The sequence below is a fragment of the Sturnira hondurensis genome, unplaced genomic scaffold (genome assembly GCF_014824575.4).
Source record: "Sturnira hondurensis isolate 20B ecotype Veracruz unplaced genomic scaffold, ASM1482457v3 Scaffold0018728, whole genome shotgun sequence".
NCBI lineage: Eukaryota > Metazoa > Chordata > Mammalia > Chiroptera > Phyllostomidae > Sturnira > Sturnira hondurensis.
This window is the reverse complement of record NW_028091359.1, coordinates 6,703,673-6,725,039: the sequence shown is the minus strand read 5'-3', so window position 1 is coordinate 6,725,039 and position 21,367 is coordinate 6,703,673. Positions and strand designations below refer to the sequence as shown.

General features: G+C 39.7%; 1 non-coding gene across 1 annotated transcript; it reads right to left on the bottom strand.

Moving 5' to 3' along the window:
* Positions 1 to 10,303: 10,303 nt before the first annotated feature.
* LOC119003865 (small nucleolar RNA SNORA7) lies at positions 10,304 to 10,443 on the bottom strand. The gene has a single exon (XR_005070065.1). It is a non-coding gene; the product is annotated as a small nucleolar RNA SNORA7 (small nucleolar RNA).
* Positions 10,444 to 21,367: the final 10,924 nt, after the last annotated feature.

The following is a 21,367-nucleotide window of genomic DNA, read 5'->3' as shown; positions in this document are numbered from 1 at the left end:
TATGCATTTAATCGAAAGACAAATGACAAACTGGAAAATAAATTTTCAATTTCAAATACAGAAAGGACTATGTCCCTAGTATATAAAGAGTTACTACAGATTGGTAAGGGAACAAGCCAATAATCTAGTGAAAAAATGGGCAGGGACTATGTAGAGAAGATTCACAGAACAGGAAACATAGATCATTATTAAGGATATAACAAAGCGTTCACTTTCTTTCATAGTAAGAACAATTCACCGGAAAACTCAGCACTAGTCTCCTCAGATTGGCAAAGGTCAGATAGGCCATCTCACTCAGCCAGTAAGAGCCTGAATTTGGGTTTGGAGGACCTGGGTTTGAGTTCAAGGTTCACAACCTCCAGGTTAGGTGAGTTACTATACTTCTACGGAGAGCAAATTGGTGATGTCTACCCAAATTTAACACATAGATACTTTTTAATCCAGCATTTAATTCATTAATTTATCACGAGCAAGGATGCCTTTGTGCTATTGTGTTTTAGAATAAAGAAAATGTATTGGGTCTTTCTCCTGTTTCTGGCACAGGCCTGCAAAAAACCCCAGGGCATTCCCTCGGAAAGGAAAGCAAAAAAGTGTCTTTTGTTATGTTAATAAGACTTTGACCCACACCTAAGGATGGGGCCTGGTTGCCAGGAGACTCAATCACGTGTTTGGAGATTTAGAATTTACAGTCTGGCTTCCGGACCTTCCAGGAGAGGAAAGAGGCTGGAGACTGAGTTCAATGATTTAATCAATCATGTCTGTGTACTCAAGTTTCCATAAAAACCCGAAAGGAGCGAGTTCGGAGAACTTCCGGGTTGGTGAACAGGTGGAGGTGGAGTCTGGGAGATTGGCTACGGAAGCTCCGAGCTCTTTTCCCTGTACGTCTCTTCAATAACGTTTTTTTCTGAGTTACATCCTTTTACTTACAGGCCGTAATCTAGTAAAAGTGAACCCCTGAGTTCTACAAACGGCTCTAGCAAATTAATCTGACCTAAGGAGAGGGTCGTGGGAACTTCCCATCCATAGCCAGTTGGTCAGAAGCACAGGTGAATGGGGGTGGAGGGAAGCAATCTTATAGGTTGAGTCCTTAATCTGTGGCATCTGATGCTATCTCCAGGTAAATAGTGTCAGAATTGAGTTGAGTTGGATACTCAGCTAATGTCCAAAGACATTGTGGAGTGGGGGGAAAAAACCTTCTACATATTAGAATGCAGATGTAGAACCCTTTAAAAAATAATTTATGTATGTATGTATAGATTTTACTTATTTATTTTTAGACAGGGAAAGGGAGGGAGAGAGTTAGAAAAACATCAATGTATGGTTGCCTTCTACATGGCCCCCACTGGGGACCTGGCCTGCAGCGCAGGCATATGCCCTGACTGGGAATTGAACCTGCGGCTCTTTGTTTCACAGTCCAGTGCTCAATCCACTGAGTCACACCAGCCTGGGCTCTTTTTACCCTTATGAGGTATATTTGTTGCAGTGTTCGTTGATTAGCAAAAGATTGGAAACAACCTAATAAGGGATTGGTTTAAAAAGTTACGATAAACTCGGGCTTCAAACCAAAGGGTCGCCAGTTCGATTCCCAGTCAGGACACATGCCTGGGTTGCAGGCCAGGTCCACAGTGGGGGCCATGTAGAAGGCAACCATACATTGATGTTTTTCTAACTCTCTCCCTCCCTTTCCCTGTCTAAAAATAAATAAAATGTTTAAAAAATTCCTTCTCGCCCTGGCTGGTGTAGCTCAGTGGATTGAGCGCAGGCCTGTGAACCAGACAATTGCGGTTCGATTCCCAGTCAGGGCACATGCTTGGGTTGCAGGCCAGTTTCTGGCAGGGGCCAGTTCCCTGCAGGGAATGCACGAGAAGCAATCATACATACATTGATGTTTTTCCCTCTCTCCTTCCCTTCCCCTCTAAAAAGATAAATAAATAAAATATTTAAAAAAATAAATAAATAAATAAATAATTCCTTCTCTACCCTTATCTCACTCTCAAATATCTTCCTGATCTTTGTTTCACTTCATTAAAAAAAGTTATAATATATTCAAGTTGTGCACTGAAAGGAATGATAAACCAGGTGTGAATAAAGATTATGTATTATCAGTTTCCATCTTGTAATATTAGCTAATCTCTAACATCCCTAAACAGGGGGCTTGGACAGGATTGGAGGATGCCTTTTCACTGTGTATGCCTTTGTATTTTTATATTTTGAGTAAAGTTTACTGCCTATTCACAGAAAAAAATACAATATTTACATTTCAAAAATTAAAATAGAGGCTCCCAGCAGTGGGGCTGATCTTTAGGAAGTCTTTCTTGAGTGGCTACTTGTGGTTAGGCAGATGTAAATCAAAGAACACCCCCTACTGTGGGGGCTTCCAGAGATTGAACCACGGCACCAAAACTCCTTGGATTGTAGAGCTCAAAAGTTGTTGGGGAAGAAGTGGGAAAATCTGCCCTTCAGGAGGCTTAATGGCGTTAGTCTCACTGATGGACTGAGCTGATCCTCGCTGAGGTCATCTGAGAAACCTAAGGGACCCTCCTGGGAATATGTAAGCCGATTGGCCAGCCTGTGCCCGAGTGCCCCATAGCCTCCGTCTGACAGTGGCTCTGTAGGAGAGCCACTCCAGCAACAGTGGCAGAAATGAGCCCCTTTGGACACTCCTTTGGAAGAGCCTCTAGGGGTAAAAGGAAGACAGCAACATGTCTCCAGTCATTTCAGTTATAAACGAGTTGGGCATTCATTTTGGTACTTTATGCTGGAGAAGCAGGGCAAATTGGTTATGCTTAAATAATATCATCATTAGCGACTTTCTACTTCGTGCTTCCTGTTAGGATGGGCGGGGTAGGACAAAATGGCGGCTGAACTACAACCTGGAAAAGACGGCTGACAAACCAAAGAGCCAAAAGGGCAGGCTTTATCTGCATAGCAACCTGAGCCTGCGGAAAACCACCAATGATGTATTGCCGCTTTGTTCCAAGGGGACCAATCCCCAACTCCCACAAAGAGAGCCAACCAAAATAACATCCCCCACCACCACCACATCCCCTGCTTGGGTATCACTTAGTGGGGCCAGGGAACCTTGCTGGGCGGGTGGGCAAACCCCATAAAGCTCTATATTGCCTAACTTTGTGGCTGATTGGCATTTCTTCCTGGGCAGAGCCTAAGAAAACCTTTCACTTCCCGTATTGTATGTTATTTATTTGTTTGAATCAGATTCTGAGAAGTGGGGTTTATGGAGTTAAAAGATATGGACATATTATATAACTTTGTCAAAGGGTAGCACCCAATTTATACACTTCCAGCTGTGTAAAAGATGATGAGTTTTTCCACATGAAAACTTGTACATGTATTCTCATAATTGCCAAAAAATGAAAATATCCCCAAATGTCTGGGAAATGATGAATGGATAAAGCAAAAATGTGTTATATTCCCACAATGGGATATTATTTGATAATAAAATAGTTTGAAATACTGTTACATGCTACAATATGGATGAATCTTGAGAATACAATGCAAAGTGAAAGAAACTAGTTATAAAAGACCACCTACTGCCCTGGCTGGTGTAGCTCAGTGGATTGAGCGTGGGCCTGTGAACCACACGAATGAGGTTCGATTCCCAGTCAGGGCACATGCCTGGGTTGCAGGCCAGTTCCCAGCAGGGGACTCATGAGAGGCAACCATACATTGATGTTTCTCTCTCTCTCCTTCCTTTCCCCTCTAAAAATAAATAAATGAAATCTTTAAAAAAAAAGACCACCTACTGATGTACATTTATTTGAAATGTCCACAATAATAAGCAAATGTATAGAAGCAGAAAGTAGAGTACAGGTTTCCTATGGCTGGGGGAAAGTGGAGTGGGGAGTGACTGCTAGTGAGTGTGGTTTTCTTTCCAGGGTGATGAAAATGTTCTAAAATTTGATATGATCATACAACTTTGTAAATATACTAAAACCACTGAATTGTGCACTTGAAAAAGACAAATTGTGTAGTATATGAATTATACCTCAATAAAGCTATTATAGAAAAAGGCTGAGTTCTATGAAACCCTGATTCATATGAGGTTGTTTATTGTTATATTTTTCTGATTCAATTAATGAGAATTATTTTAATAATTACATATTTTTTTTAATTTTTGAGGACATTTAAAATTTTTTCTTCGGTAAACTATATGTGCAAGTACATTAATCTTTTAATTTTAACCTGTTAGTCTTTTGGGTTAATGTGTTTTTCCTATAAATTTAAGTTCTATGCTTAATAAAATATTAAAATTTTCTTATTTAGGTTTGGGAACAAAATGCAGTCAGCCTCTTTCACTTTTGTGTTAATTTTTCTTAGATATGCGTAAGTTTAATAAATAATTATATGTAGTTAAATCCAGAATTTTTTCTTTTGTAATTGCTTTTACTTTTTCTAGGCTTTGGAAGTTATTCTCAAAAGGAAATAATAAAAATAAATAAGACAACAGAAATAAGGTTGAATTAATAAATAAATTGAAGGGCTGATTCTTTTTTTTTCCAAATTCAGTTGGCCTGGGGTTGTTTCCAGTATCAAATATTTTATTTATTTTTAATTTTAAATATATTTTATTGATTATACCATTACAGTTGTCCCATTCCCCCCCTTCATTCCCCTCCACCCTGCATGCCCCCTTCCACCCACATTCCCCCACTTCAGTTCATGTTCATGTGTCGTAAGTTTTTTAGCTTCTACATTTCCCACACTACTCTTGCCCTCCCCCTGTCTGTTTTCTCCCAACTGTCTATGCTACTTATTCTCTGTACCTTCTCCCCTCAACTCCCCTGTTGCTAACCTTCCATGTGATCTCCATTTCTGTGGCTCCACTCCTGTTTTAGGTGCTTAGTTTGCTTTTGTTTTAGGTGTGGTTGATAATAACTGTGAGTTTGCTGTCCTTTCACTGTTCATGTTTTTATCTTCTTTTTCTTAGATAAGTCCCTTTAACATTTCATAAAATAAGGGCTTGGTGATGACAACTCCTTTAACTTGACCTTATCTGAGACACACTTCATCTGCCCTTCCATTCTAAATGGAAGCTTTGCTGGATAGAGCAATCTTGGATGTAGGTCTTTGGATTTCATAACTTGGAATACTTCTTTCCAGCCCCTTCTTGCCTATGAGGCCTCTTTTGAGAAATCAGCTGACAGTCTGATGGGCACTCCTTTGTAGGTGACAGTCTCCTTATCTCTTGCTGCTTTTAGGATTCTCTCCTTCATTTTAATCTTGGCTAATGTAATTATGGTGTACTTTGGTGTGTTCCTCCTTCAGTCCACCTTCTTTTGAGCTTCCTGGACTTCCTGGAAGTCTATTGCCTTTGCCAGGTTGGGAAAGTTCTCCTTTATTATTTGCTCAAATAAGTTTTCCACTTGTTGCTCTTCCTTTTCCCCTTCTGGTACCCCTATAATCCAGACGTTGGAACGTTTAAAGATGTCCTGGAGGTTCCTAAGCCTCTCCTCATTTTTTTGAATTCTTGTTTCTTTCTTCTTTTTTGTTTGGTTGTTTCTTGCTTCCTTCTCGTCCACTCTATTGATTTGAGTCCCAGTTTTCTTCCCATTACTATTGGTTCCATGTGCATTTTCCTTCATTTCACTTAGTGTAGCCTCCATTTTTTTCATCTAATTTGCAATCAAATTCAACCAGTTCTGTGAGCATCCTGATCACCAGTATTTTGAACTGTGCATCTGATAGGTTGGCTATCTTGTGGTTGCTTAAAAGTATTGGCTCTGGGGTTTTGATTTGTTCTTCTGATTTAGCCATTTTTGGTCAGGTCACGCCTGTTACGTATGAGTGGTGGAGCCTTAGGTGTTCACCAGGGTGGGGTGACTCAGTGGCTGGGTTATGATGCTGTATGTGGGGGCGGAGTCAGAGAGGGGGCAATGGTGCTTGTTTCGCTCTCTCTTGGATTTCAGTCCCCTCTGCCACTTCCCATGAGCAAATTGGGCCTTTCTGGTGCTGGTTCTCGGGTGGGTGGGCTTGTGTATGTTCTAAGAACCTGTGGGTCTCTCCAATGAACTCTCCTGTGAGGCTGGGAGTCTCTCCCAGCACCTTTCAACTGGTGCTTTTAGGCTTTATTTCCTGTCCCTGGGGCCCTGGGCTGTGGGGTCTGTCTTGCTGCCCATTTTGGCCTAGTTTATCTGTGCACGAACGTGTGACCTCGGTCAGCCCCTCACCGCCTGTGCTCCCGGGTCTGCCAGCCACTGCCTTTTCCTATCTTGACCCCTCTCTGCCAGCTGCCGACTGCACCCCTCTTACTGGTATGGTTGACTGGTTGTCAATTTTCTGTCTATTCTAGTTGTGTTTATGTTTCTAAATCTTTGTTCTTAATTTTGGTTGTGCAAGGAGGCACAGTATTTCTACCTACATCTCCATCTTGGCTGTAAGTGAAGGGCTGATTCTTTGAAAAACTAAAATAATCTGGTGATCTAATTAAGTTAGGAGTGTGGAACCCACACTAACTAGAATTAGAAATGAGGAAGAGAATATAATATCAAATAGGAAGACATTAACTGCCTATCATGTTCATCACTATTCTAGTACGTCTACAATTAATTTTTTTAAAGATTTTATTTATTTATTTTTAGAGAGGGGGAGGGAGGGAGAAAGAGAAGGAGAGAAATGTTGATGTGAGAGAGAAAGATTGATCAGTTGCCTCTTATGTGCATCCTGACTCGGGACCCAAACGGCTACCTGAGTATGTGTCCCAACTGGGAATCTGACCAGTGACTTTTTGCTTTGTGGGACAATGCCCAACCAACTCAACCACACCAGTCAGGCACATCTGTAATTCCTAATGAAGTGGGAAAATTTCCTGGGGAAGTATAAATTACCCAAATTGATCAATGAAAATGTTGCATATCAGAGAAAGCAAACAAGTATGGAAGAAATTGAATATGTATGTCACATAAAAAATTAATTCCATATATACTTAACAAAATTAATTCCAATAATATCTCTAAGTCCAGGGAATTTACCAGTCCACTGTCAGCTTTCAGGAAAAGAAAAGCTCATGGGCAGGCAGGGAGATGGAGAGCCTCATTTTTCTGGAAAAAGGTTATAGCTGGAAAGAGTTCATGCCCTTTGACTTCAATTCTGGGACTCATTCCAATAAAGTAACCAGGGATTTATAAGCAGAAGGATTCATCATACATTGAAACTGGTGGAAAATTTGAAACAACTTAAATATTAATATGTGAATAGACAGCAAATCAATTATATTCACAGGATAAAATGCAATGTAGTCAACTAACTTGTGTTCAAATAATATTTAATGATATAGAAACAGTCTCCCCGTTGACTGGTGTGCCTCAGTGGGTTGGGTATTGTCCTAAAATCTGAAAGGTCACCACTTGGACTCCTGGTCAGGGCACATGCCTGGGTTGCAGGCCAGCTGCCCAGTTAGGGGCATGTGAGAGGTTACCAATTGATATTTCTCTCTTACATCAATGTTTCTTTCCCTCTCTTCCTCTCTTTCTCCTAAAAATAAAATAATAAAATCTTAAAAAAAGAAACAGTCTCAAGATAAGTGAAAAATCTGGATATAAAATAGATTTTTTACTTTTATGCATAAAAACAAAAGCTGGATAGAAATATTAATAATGATTATGTTTGAATATATAAAATTTTCTCCTCATACCCTTCTAATTTTCCAAATTTTCTACATCAGTCAGGAAAATAATTACTTAAAATAGTTTGCATAGTGTAAGAAATAAAAGGAAATATACCAAAATGGTAATAATGGTGATCTTTGAATATTAGATAATAAATTGTTTTTAGCCTTGGCTGGTGTGGCTCATTAGATTGAGTGCTGGCCTGCAAACCAAAAGGTCAATGGTTTGATTCCCAGTCAGGGCATGTGTCTTGGTTGTGGGCTGGGTAAGGGGCATGAGAGGAAACCACACACTGATATTTCTCTCTCTCTCTTTCTCTCTCCCTTCCCCTCTCTAAAAATAGATAAAATCATAAAAAAATTGTTTTTAGTCTTTCCTTTATAGTGCTTACCGTTTCCCAAATTTTATAATGAGCAAATATTACTTCTATAATAAACATTTAAAAAACAATCAGTCTCCATAAGCTACATAACATTTTAATAATATTTTTTACTTTTTTCATAATTATTTTAAGTTAATGTTAAGCTTGTATGGCAAATCTCACACTGTGTATATTATTTTGTAATTTACTTTCCCTGTATGTACAATATTATGAACACTTTTATAGTCATTAAGTACTCATCTAAGATATTTTTAGGGATTGCTTGTTTTCTTATAGTTTTTAGCAGCTTTAGTTTATTTTCTTTTTCTCTTTTGAATTCAAACTCTGCATCAATGAACATTCTTTTTTTATTTTTAAAAAATTTTAAAGATTTTTATTTATTTATTTTTAGAGGGGAAGGGAAGGAGAGAGGGAAAGAAATATCAATGTATGGTTGCCTCTCATGTGTCCCCTGCTGGGAACTGGCCTGCAACCCAAGCATGTGCCCTGACTGGGAATTGAACTGCTATCCTCTGGTTTGCAGGCCCGCACTCAATCCACTGAGCTACACCAGCCAGGGCTCTCAATGAACAGTCTTACTCTTAAATCTCTCTCAGATAGTCTTCTAGTTTTTAAGTTTTCGATAGTCTCTTGAATGAGGGTAGCTCAGCCTCGACTTTCTACCATGGAGTAGGCAGATTTCATCTTGATTTGCTCAGAGTTCTTGTGAGAGCAAAAGACCACTTATTCCCTCCCTAGGAGGGCAATCTGGACCAGTGCCCCTTTAACCTGATGTTCATTTGAGTCGCCTGGCCATCTTTTTAAAGTGCATGTTCTGATTCAGTAGGTCTGGGCTGGCCCTGAGATCCACCACTTTTCTAATGGGTTTCCCAAGAAGTCCATGCTGTGGTTCCACAGACTACACTTTGAGGAGCCGGTTCAAGACCAGTGTATCTTCTCCTTACTGAAACTACTCAAAAAGCCTTCCTCTTATCTCAAGGTCTGTCTCAATAGAATTCCAATCCTAGTTCCTGCACACGGGAATGCAAAATCACACGAACAAGTTTAATTCACCAGAATGTGTTATTTTAAGGCAGCTGATGTGTTCCTCTGAGTTTTCTTTCTCCACTTTTCCAAGCATTCTGCGGGACATGACTTGAAGCCCCTCAGCATTTTGCTTCCTTTCCCCTTTGTCCCTTTTAGAGTACAGCGCCCAGAACTAAAGATATTACTCTCGTGTAGGCTGATGAGCTGCAGATAGGAGGGGGTGCATCATGACCCTCATTCCCAGTAGAATCCTACTCTGAATTCAGCTGGAAGCCCATGTCAGTAGATGACTCATGCTGAGCCCATTGTCAGCTAAGATCCTGAAGTCATTTCCACACAGGGTTAGGAAATTCACATCTCCAATTGACTCTGAGTCCAAGTTACTCAGGGAACCCCACTTTGTAAAAATTTATTGAGAAGAAGGGAGAGAGCTTGCTTTGTTGTTCCACTTATTTATGCATTCATTGGTCACTTCTTCTGTGTGCCCTAAGTGGGGATCAAACCCACAATTTGGCATATTGGGATGACACTCTAACCAACTGAGCTACCCAGCCAGAGCCCCAAGGAAGCCCTCTGAAGCTCCAATTTCTGTCTTGAATTTGGCATCGGGCTGTCCTTTTCTCAGAGAATGATGCTGTGACCACAGGAAGGGGGCACTGTTGAGTCAGAGGTCCTAGCACCATTTCGACCAATATAAACGTGTCAATTATACCTTTGTCAGCTTATTTAGTAATCCTGCTATTGACAATTAGATTTTTTCTGAAGAAAGAATCTATAGCAGTTGAAGATATTGCAGACATTTTTATTTTTAGTTTATTGAAGGGAGCCTTCAAACTTTCTCCTATGTAACCGTTTCTTTTCCCCTGCCCATTCGATTAATGTGTGGTGAAATTATATATATATTAGTAATATGTAATATGATTTTAACATATGCTCTGGGTGGAAAATTCAGAAAACATCAAAGTTAAAGAGGAAAATAAAAATATGATGCTGTCATCTGGTGGTCACCATTGTTGATGTTTGGTGCATTTCTTTTTTTTTTTTTTTAAGATTTTTTTATTTATTTATCTTTAGAGGGGAGGGGAAGGAGAGAAGGAGAGAAACATCAATGTATGGTCGCCTCCCATGAGTCCCCTGCTGGGAACTGGCCTGCAATCTAGGCATGTGCCTTGACCAGGAATCGAACCACGACCGTGTGGTTCTCAGGCCCACGCTCAATCCACCGAGCTACACCAGTCGGGGCACATTTCTTTTTTTTTTTTTATTTTAACGTTGTTGCAGAGTGTCTTCCGATCAGCAGCTACGGAACAAGCGGGGAATGGAATGGGTATCTCTGCCAGGCTTGTTTTCCCTCTCATCTCTGAAGCTGGCAGAGTATTAACCATCCTCCAGACACGATCCTGGGAGGTTTGGTGCATTTCTTTCATTTTTTTTATTTGTATATTGTTATACAAATAACAATATACAAATAATACAAATATAAATACAAAAATATACAAATATTGGGTTTTAGCATGCCAAAAACATAGTTTTACTGTGTTATTACATGTAATAGATGCTCATTATATAAAGAAGTAGAAAATACAAATATATGAGAAAAGGAAGAGAAATCCCCATTATCTAAAAAATAACCTCACATTACATTTTGATATGTTTCTCTTAGATGTTTAAATATGCATGTATTATATATATTTCTGTTAAGAAATAAATTGTACAGTAATATTATATTATAAAGCTTATTTCATTTGACAGCATGATTAAAGCATTTTCCTATGTCAAGAAATAGATATATTACTTATATAATATATATGCTATGTATCTTATATTTAATACATTTCTACAATATTACTGTAATGGATGCATGTATTCCATCATATGGATTTACCATACTTTATTTGACAGTTCCTGTATGATTAGATATTAATATAGTTTAAAATTTCCTGCTGGAATACAACCTTTTTATTCTAAACAGAATGATTCCACTAGGTCATGTTTTTTTTTAAATTTTATTTATTTATCTTTAGAGCGGAAGGGAAGGAGAGAGAGAGAGAAATATCAATGTATGGTTGCCTCTTGTGAGTCCCCTGCTGGGAACTGGCCTGCAACCCAGGCATGTGCCCTGACTGGGAATCGAACTGCGATCGTGTGGTTCTCAGGCCTGCGCTCAATCCACTGAGCTACACAAGCCTAGGTCATGTTTTTTAAAAAAATTATTTTATTGTTGTTCAATTATAGTTGTCTGCATTTATCTCCCCCAACACCCACCCCATGCAGGTCATGTGTTTTTAACTTCTTTGTTAATATTTACTACTCAATGATGCTTGACTCAAGTGTTCTTAAACATTTTTAAAACTTTACTACAAATATACATTTCAGTATTAATGTAGTTTAGCTGCTTGGCATTTTAATGGCCCATATGGCCATCTATTAATTGAATATATTATAAATTGCTTAGCTGTAACATAATTACAAATGGCACATTAAAAATTGATATTTTCAACAAGAAAATTCACAATGAATATTCAATAATACAGTAGATAGCTTTTGTCCTCATTTTCTATATTTCTATATTCTTTAGGTTTCCTATATTCACATTCATGAGCACTTTTGATATGTTTGCCCTTTTCAAGCTGTAGAAGCTGAGATAACTCAAGCCAACTGAACTTCACCTTCCAGGCTAGTCTGCCAGGGGGGTGGGCACAGTTCACCTTGGTGTCCTCAGAGTCCTCTCTGATGTCTCCCTCATAATGACAAAAGGGAGGAATTCCCTCCACGATCGTGACTCAGTCGCTCTTCACGGCTTCAGTTCTATGGAAAACTGTTTTAGAGAATATTTAGTGAACTTTGTGTGTTTTCACATTGCGAAGATTTGCTCTGTAAGAATAGTATTTCACCTGTATTTAGAGAAAGTTGCTTGTTTTGGCAATTCCTCTTTTGTTAGGAGAACTCACATGAGCCAAATTCCACTTTCAGAAATGCAGTGGGCTGAGCTTCATGCTGTGTAAATTCATACCTAAAGACTGTAAGTTTCTGAATGGGTCCATAAAATGAAATGCAGCTTGCTTGGGCTCACTGCTTCTCCTTAGAAATTAAGGAAGTGATTTAAATGCCTACATATAGCCATAGATTTAAACCGCTCATGAGAGCAGTGAGCGAATTCAGAAAAAAAGACATCAATATTTTAGATGGCTTAGATCATATATTTTAATAATTTTGCAAATAAAATTCTGATGTTGAGGGGAATCTTTCTTGGTTCTTATAAAGAAAACACAAGTAATTCTGTCAGATATTTTTAAAGACAGCAACTTGATAGGGAAGAATGTAGTTAATTTCATGCTTGACAGAGTTTGGCATGAAAAATTTTGATGAATGAATGTGTATCTTATATTCACTTTCCCAGGATAGGAGAAAATATGGCTCTTGTCTCTTAATTACCATATGGAATATGTTTTCAGAGGAGGGTGACACAAATGGATGGTGTAATTTTGAGTTTAAATATTTGGTTTTCAGATGCTCTTCTCATGTTTTCTTATCCCATTCTCAATCTATTGACCGTGGCTCTGCTTTTCCAACTCTGTACGAAACTCACGTCCCACCCCTAGTTAAGAGTCCTTGTCCTCTAGGAGTCCAGGTGATGTGTTAGCCATAACACAGGCTAACCTATTTGAACACTCTCTGAACTACAGACACGGGAATGGGGCATAATGTTGTCACACAAGTGTTATAGTATCGATCTGTCTGTGGGATGAGGAAAGAAAACCCTTTTCCAGCTCAGTCCCTAATCAAAAAGCAACTCTTCCTTGGTCTGAGCTAGTTCTCAGGGGGCATTATGTATTTCCACTCTCCCTCCTGGCACTCTGCTGGAGGATGAGAGACCACAAGGAGCAAAAGGAACCCATCCCACCTGAGGGCATCTTAGATCAGCCAGCCCCCCGTTGATCTGCTAGGTAACTGGCAGAGGACCAGAGATGCATGAGTGAGTCCACCTGAGACCAGAGCCCCGTTCACATTGCCAACCCATGTAATTGTGAGCTAAATCAATTGCCATGGTTTTACACACTGACTTAAGAGGTTGTTTGTCACACAGCGAAAGCTCAGACCTGTTTGGGAGGTCTGGTCACATCGCAGGCTTAATAACTGGCTCAATTTTACTTGATTGTGAGGCAACCTTTGGCGCTGTCCTGCTCTTCCCTAACATCTTCAGCTCTACAATAGCACTTCAGTGTGTCGGGCTGAGGTCTTGAGCACTGTAGACTGAGACCTGGGTCTGAATCCAGTCTCTTTTGCATATTAGTTGTATGTCCTCAGGCAAGTCACTTCCCCCTTGCTGAATTTTTTCCCCATCTGAAAAAACGAAAAAGAATATCACATAATAATATCAGTTGTGGTTGCTTATGCAATATCCATTCCTGGTCCCCATACCCCTACTTCCTAACAGAACCCTGATTTCAGGTATTTATACATCCTTCACATCCTTCTCTGAACTTTTTTTTTTCAAAGATTTTATTTATTTATTTATAGAGGGGAAGGAGAGAGGGAGAGAAACATCAATGTATGGTTGCCTTTTGTGCATCCCCTGCTGGTAGTTAGCCTGCAAGGAACCGGTTTGCAACCCAGGCATGTGCCCTGACTGGGAATCGAACCTCGATCGTCTGGTTCACAGGCCCGCGCTCAATCCACTGAGCTACGCCAGCCAGGGCCCCTTCTCTGAACTTTTAACATAGCCTAGATGAGGACGTGATTCCTGATTAGTCTCAACTAATCTTGGAAATTCCATTGCTCTCACCAATGATCAGTTTAAGAGTGGGCACATGATTGAATTCTGACCAATGAGAGATGAGAGGGAAAGATTCTGATGTGGAGGGGCTTCTGGAAAAGATTTCATCACTTCTAAGAAGCAGGCAGAGGAGGGGATGTTCTGTTTCTTCTAAGGATTGTTTGGTCTGGTTAAAAGTCCTGGGACTACTGCAGTAGCCATCTTGCCATGGAGGTGGTTACCTGAAGGCAAAGCCAAAGCTCTGAGGAAGGCAGAGGCATGAGATGGATGGAAAGAGCCTGGGTCCTTGAACATATCACTAAATCACTGAGACTCCAGTTACGGAGTGGATCCTATCTCAGAGCTACTTATTATATGAAATAACAAATCTTCTATAGTATTTAAATTTGTATGAGTCAGATTTTCTGTTCTTTGCTAACTAAAGCATCCTAAATGTTATTATGTTCATTAGCACAGCATCTAGCACATAGCAAGCCCTCAATAAATATTAGTTCTTATTAAAATGATATTGGCTTCTTTCCCTAAATTATTAAATGGTTTCAGATTTCCCAAATCTTGGAAAAACACTGAATCCTATCCACCCTTCCTTCCAGGTGTGGTACTGTTCTCTTTACTTATAGCTCTAGAGCAAAGCGGGGATTGGCACTATGGCCAGTGGGCCAAATCTAGCCCACTGTCTGCTTTTATAAATAAACTTTTATTGGGCCTGGCTGGTGTAGCTCAGTGGATTGAGCGTAGGCCTTCGAACCACAGGATCACAATTCGGTTCCCAGTCAGGGCACATGCCTGGGTTGCAGGACAGTTCCTGGCAGGGCGTGCATGAGAGGCAACCATACATTGATGTTCCTCTTCCTCTCTCCTTCCCTTTCCCTCTAAAGATAAATAAATAAATAATTTAAAAAATAAACTTTATTAGAACACAGCTACTATACACATTCACCTGTGGATACTTCTGTATTGCAACAGGTGAAGTCTACAATATTTACTTACCGGCCCCTGACAGGAAAAGTTTGCCAGCCTATGTTCTCCAGCCAGTTCTTCTCCCCTCAATGATTATTCACATGGGGACCTAAGTAACAATGCAGATTACAGCTTCCACCCCAGATTCTGCTTCACTGGATGTATTAGTTAGAACTGTTCGTAGGCAAGACTGAAAATATGAGCCAAACTACATGGTAGCTTTAGGAATGGCTGGATATAGGGGCTCAAATGGAATAATCAGAATCAAATTCCACTCTCTGTCTCTTGGCCTTCTTTTTCTGTGTTGACTTCAATCTTAGCTAGCATCTGCCATGGAGGGCCACAATACAGTATTGCAGTGCCTGTCTTTCTAGTTCATGTTTAATGGGAAAGAGGTAAAATCTTTCTTTTTTTATTAAAAGATTTTATTTATTTATTTATCTTTAGAGGGGAAGGAGAGAGGGAGAGAAACATCAATGTATGGTTGCCTTTCATGCATCCCCTGCTGGGAGTTGGCCTGCATGGAACTGGCCTGCAACCCAGGCATGTGCCCTGACTGGGAATTGATCCGCGATCCTCTGGTTCACAGGCCTGTGCTCAATCCACTGAGCTATGTCAGCCAGGGCAAATCTTTCTTAACATTTCAGTTAAACTTGGGGATTGAGTGACTCAAGCGCTGAAAATGCTCTTTAGAAAGCAACAGATAATTCTCTTCTTACTCTTTGTATTTTATGCATTGTGTCCTCGTTGGTCGTCTTCCTTCACTAGATTACAAGCTCTAAGAATAGTGCTCAACAGCCAAGCATATGCTTAGTAAAGATAATTTTGAATGAATGCGTAAGTATATTTATTTAAAAATTGCGATCATTCTTCACATATAATTTTATTTGATGATTTTAAAAAGTTTGTGTACTTAAATCATGAGCATTCCTTTATGTCACTGAAGCTGTTTGGATTGGCTTCTAAAGGCAACAAGCAGCCATTGAAGGTTTTTAAGCAACGGTTGACACTGACCCATTGGCTTATGAGCCACGTTGATCTCATTTTGGCCCATATTCTCTGCATTACCCATGAAGACTGCATCATACAAATATTTCCACATCTCTTCCCATCCCGCCCTTAGAGAACCGTGTTGTAGCTACTACAGTTTTTATTTTGAAGATGATTGGATATGACTTTTCTTTTAGCCTGCTCATGTTGCTCAGTTGTCCAAAGCAGTTGCAGTTGAGTGATGTGCCCTCTCCCTTTCCCTGGGGGTTGGGGCTGCTACCTCATCCCGAAAAGATGTGTTGTTTCATGATATCAGCTTACAGCAAACCATGCACAGATAACTTTTCAAACATCTAATTGTAATACTTCCATGCTTAAATCACCAAATTGGCTTTGGAAAATATGCAAGCTCTTCAAATTATAATCTCTTTTAACTCAGAATTCACAATATAACAGGGCAGTCTGTATACTCAAGACATTTGAAAATGGGGGCATAAAAATGGCCTTAGATGTACAGGATTTTCTATTTTTTAAGAAGCACAGTATTGTAAATGCAACAAATAATGAAAATCAGCTATGCGGTGTGCCTTTTTACCTATATTGTGTATAATATAATTGGGTGTGGAAGGGACTTAGAGGTTGTTTTAGTTCCCTAGGGCTCCTGTGACAAAGTATAACAAACAGGGTGGCTGAAATTGACAGAAATTTATTCTCATAGTTCTGAAGGTAACGGGTCTGAAACTACAGCATTGGCGAGGCCGCACTTTCTCTGACACGGGATAGAGCCCTTCCTTTTCTCTCTCCAGCTCCTGGGGGTGGCCAGCAATCCTCGGCATTCCATGGCTTGCAACTGCACACTCCAGTCTGTGCCTCTGTCCTCGCATGACATTCTTCCCGCGTGTCTCTCTCTTCACAGGGTATTTTCCCCTTATTATAAAAATACCAGTCACATTGAATTAGGACCCATTCTAATCATCTAGATTACATTTTCAAAGACCCCATTTCCAAAAAAGGTCACATTTACTGGTACATGGGTTGCAGTTTAGAACTCAAACATATCTTTCTGAAGGATATCTTCCCACTCTCACTGGGGTGACGTAGTTGCTGTTGAACTGATGTAGCTATGGGAATTGGTTGGAAAGCTGGGTGGGTAAGAGGTCTAAAGTGCTGCAGGGCAAATCTGGTGCTGGGCCCAGCGCAGAGCCCACTGATGGGGATATCCAGCTGGCGGCAAACATTAAGGAGGTAGATGGGTGGGATGGTCGTCATCCTCGATCGCCACTGTCCAATGGAAGTATGAAGTGAGTCACATTTGCAGTTTCAAAATTTCCAGTACTCATATTTTAAAAAGTAAGAAGTAAGGGGAAATTAAGTTTAACACTATATTTTATTTAACCCAATCTATCCCAGATATTATCATTTCAATGTCATCAGTATAAAACTATTAAATATTTTCCCTCTTATTTTCCTGTACTGAGTCCCCTATGCCTGAAGAGGGAAAGGTGTTCCAAGTGGAGACAAACTGGATGGCGAGGCATGAGGATCCACTTAGACTTGCCTGAGTAAGGGACAGGGTGGTCAGGTGGTTCTTCTGTGCAGTGAGATCCCTTGGAAATGAATGGTGAGGAGGCACACCTGGCCCAGAAGTATGGGCAGGAAATCCACCAGACAATCACTCTCTGTCTTCCTCTTTGGGGCTATGAAGCCTCTTATCTCCACTTCTCTCTGTCTGTTTTTTTGAATCTTTCTACACACTCATTTCCTCTTTTGTTTATCTACTCAAACCTTAAAATGGCTTCTTCAGATGCTAACTCTGTGACCTCCCACCCCAGCTGCCCACTGCTAACTCAGTGTGCCGGTGTCCCCATTTCATGTTGCAAGGAGAGAAAATGTGATTGGCCTCTTGGTCTGCTACCCATCTTTGTTTTGGCTCAGTTAGCTGAGGCCAAACTCAACTACTTACAAACAGGGCCACCCAGGTTCACCCTTGGGGTAAGGCACTGGGTCTCAAAGTGGGTTCTCCCCACCAGCAGCGTTAGAAATGCAAATTCACAGGCCCTGGTGCAACCTGATGAATCAGTATCTGTGGGGATGGAGCCTAGGACATTGTGTTGGAGCAATAGGTCAGGGCAGATACCTTCAGAAGGGGATGTGGATAAGGACTACCATCTTAGTATTCCAAAGCAGAGGCTGAGAAGGCAAAAGCCAAGGAGTGTGGCATGGGGGATCCTCTGGAGAGACACAGCTCTCGAATGTGACCTCAGCCTCCATCGCTGGAGATCAGATCTTCTGGGAGGGGGTCAGGGAAGGGATCACTGAGAATAGCCTGGAATGTGACCTAGTTCTAAACTATATTGGAACAGGCCTGCACATGAGGGTTTTTAGTTAATCTAACTTTGAGGACCTGGGACAGGCAGAGGTAATCAGTGGAAAGTGGGAAGGAAGCATCCAGTTGACAACTGCAAGTATATGGAGGCTATGCTTAGCTGCTTCATCAGTTTTAAGCTGATTTGGAGGAAGCTGGAACTAAATATTAAATTCAATTCATGATAGTTTAAACATTAAAGAAAGTTGAATTTTCAGCGGGGGTAGAAATTGCTGAGTGCCCGATGTTTGCTTTTTCCATGGCACATAAACTGTATTAAATTTGAAATTTATACTACAAAAATAGCTTCACAGGAGTACCATTATTAACATAACCTTACCTCAGACAGATTTTTTATTACTGGAGACAACTCTTCTATGTAAAAAATATATTAATGGCTGGAGCAGAAGAAAAATACCAACTACAGATGGTAAGCATTTGCTTGAAAAGTCACATCAAATTTAACATTAGCCTCGGAAAACAGAAACATATTTTAAATGAAAAGTTTTAAATAGTCTTATAGCCTGGTGTCGGTTTCTACCTCTGGTCTAGGATACCATCATAAAGAGTGCAACATTAAGTAAGTGATTAAAATACATTAATGAAAAACTTGAAAACTTTTGCTCAAAACTGCTGTTTAATGAGTTGTTACAGCATTTTCACTGGGAGGTTCTATTAATGGCATCCACAGGAAATTTTGTTGGTATGAAATAGGTGGAGTTTGTATTCTTCTTTTTTTATTTTTTAATTTAATTTATTTATCTTTAGAGGAGAAGGGAAGGAGAGAGGGAGAGAAATATCAATGTATGGTTGCCTCTGGTGTGTCCCCCTGCCAGGAACTGGCCTGCAACCCAGGCATGTGCCCTGACTGGGAATTGAACCGCAATACTCTGGTTCGCAGGCCCACACTCAATCCACTGAGTTACACCAGCCAGGGCAGTTATTCTTGAAACAGATTCCTAAATCAACAATTTGATAANACTACAGATGGTAAGCATTTGCTTGAAAAGTCACATCAAATTTAACATTAGCCTCGGAAAACAGAAACATATTTTAAATGAAAAGTTTTAAATAGTCTTATAGCCTGGTGTCGGTTTCTACCTCTGGTCTAGGATACCATCATAAAGAGTGCAACATTAAGTAAGTGATTAAAATACATTAATGAAAAACTTGAAAACTTTTGCTCAAAACTGCTGTTTAATGAGTTGTTACAGCATTTTCACTGGAAGGTTCTATTAATGGCATCCACAGGAAATTTTGTTGGTATGAAATAGGTGGAGTTTGTATTCTTCTTTTTTATTTTTTAATTTTATTTATTTATCTTTAGAGGAGAAGGGAAGGAGAGAGGGAGAGAAATATCAATGTATGGTTGCCTCTGGTGTGTCCCCCTGCCAAGAACTGGCCTGCAACCCAGGCATGTGCCCTGACTGGGAATTGAACCGCAATACTCTGGTTCGCAGGCCCACACTCAATCCACTGAGCTACACCAGCCAGGGCAGTTATTCTTGAAACAGATTCCTAAATCAACAATTTGATAAGGATGCACGATTCAACCAAGAGCAAATTAGAAAAAAAAGGGAATAAAAAGGCTTTGAAAAAATTTTCTGGAATTCCTATACCCATTAGTGACACGTGTAGGTACAATTTACATTGCAAGTGGATTTCTCTTTTAGGAAGAAAGAAAAGAGTGAATTCCGTAAGACTTTTTATTTCTCCTCTTTTTCTCAAAAATATGACTCCAATTGTTATGATGAAGCGAAGCCAATGCTATTACTCATCTAACGCTAAAATTTAAATGAAGGTTTAACTTTCCTTACCAGCATGAATGATTTTTAAGTATTATTTGAACCCTTTGTTTTAAACAGTAAGATTTAAACCTTTTGATTTAAACAGTAAGGGTAAGGTACATTAATTTTTATTTTATTTTTTTATTTTGTCCTCTTGTATGAAAAGCTTTTCACACATTTGTAAGATTTATACTCACACACAGGCAAGCCTAAACAGAGTCTTCCTGGCATATTAAGTGTGTGTACATTTTTCTGCAGTATCTCTTATAGTTAATGTACTACTGTAAACTTTGTAACAGTTGCCCCAGTCCCCCCACCATGGTTTGAACTTCTAACTTCTGTTACCTACTAAAAAGCTACAAATTATTAGACAGTGGTTGAGAATCGAGTGTTTGCCAAAAGAACAAGGCAGAAGTGTTATATATATCAGTTTGCTAACTTTTATTGCCATTACCCATCCAGCCTCTTAAATTGGGATAGCAGCTATTGTTTGAAATGATTAACTTATTTGCAGAGCTCTGTAGTAAAAGAAGCATTTAAAAAGGATCTTGTTCATGCTTTGGCACATTTTGGCAGTTAGTATTTATTGAATAAACTTCTAGTCTGACTTCTAGAACTTTGTATAATTTTTGGATCACTTTAATTGCAGAGTTGTACTCAGACTGATGAGATGCTCTTGAAGTAACTTCATCTGGAGAATGAAATGACATCACTGATGAGTTTGAAATAACGACTGACTGATTTAGGAGTAAAATCTATTAGACTTTATTAAACATTTAAAATGGCATTAATGTCATGCCAGCCTTAAACAAGACACACACAGAATCCCCCATGCTGTTATCTTTAGTTTTCACTGTGCCGGATACTTTGAATGCATACATACAACTTTTTATTGTCTTTTAAAACTTTGACTTGTAAACTTCCATATTATATGATCTTCACAATGGCCATATTAATGGCTGCACAAAAACCCATGCGGCTGATGTAATATAATTCACTGAACGGTTTGCTCAGTCTTCCTTTTGTTATTAACCAAACTTTGCAAAGAACGTCTTCTGTATTATTATATGTCAAGGATAAATTTCTTTTTTAAAAAATATTTTATTTATTTATTTTTAGAGGGGAAGGGAAGGGGAGAAGGAGAGAAATATCAGTGTATGCTTGTCTCTCCTGAGTCCCCTGCTGGGAACTGGCCTGCAACTCAGGCATGTGCCCTGACTGGGATCGAACCGCGATCGTGTGGTTCGCAGTCAAGGATAAATTTCTAAGAGTGCAATTACAGAGCCAAAGGGCAAGGTACATTTATTTTTATTTATTTTTTATTTTGTCCTCTTGTATGAAAAGCTTTTCACATATTTGTCTCCGAGGCTTATCTTGTTAATAATCCTTTAAGGCAGTGTTATTATCCTCCTATCCTAGCGCTACAGCTGGAAAAAGAGCCGGAGCAGGAAAGAA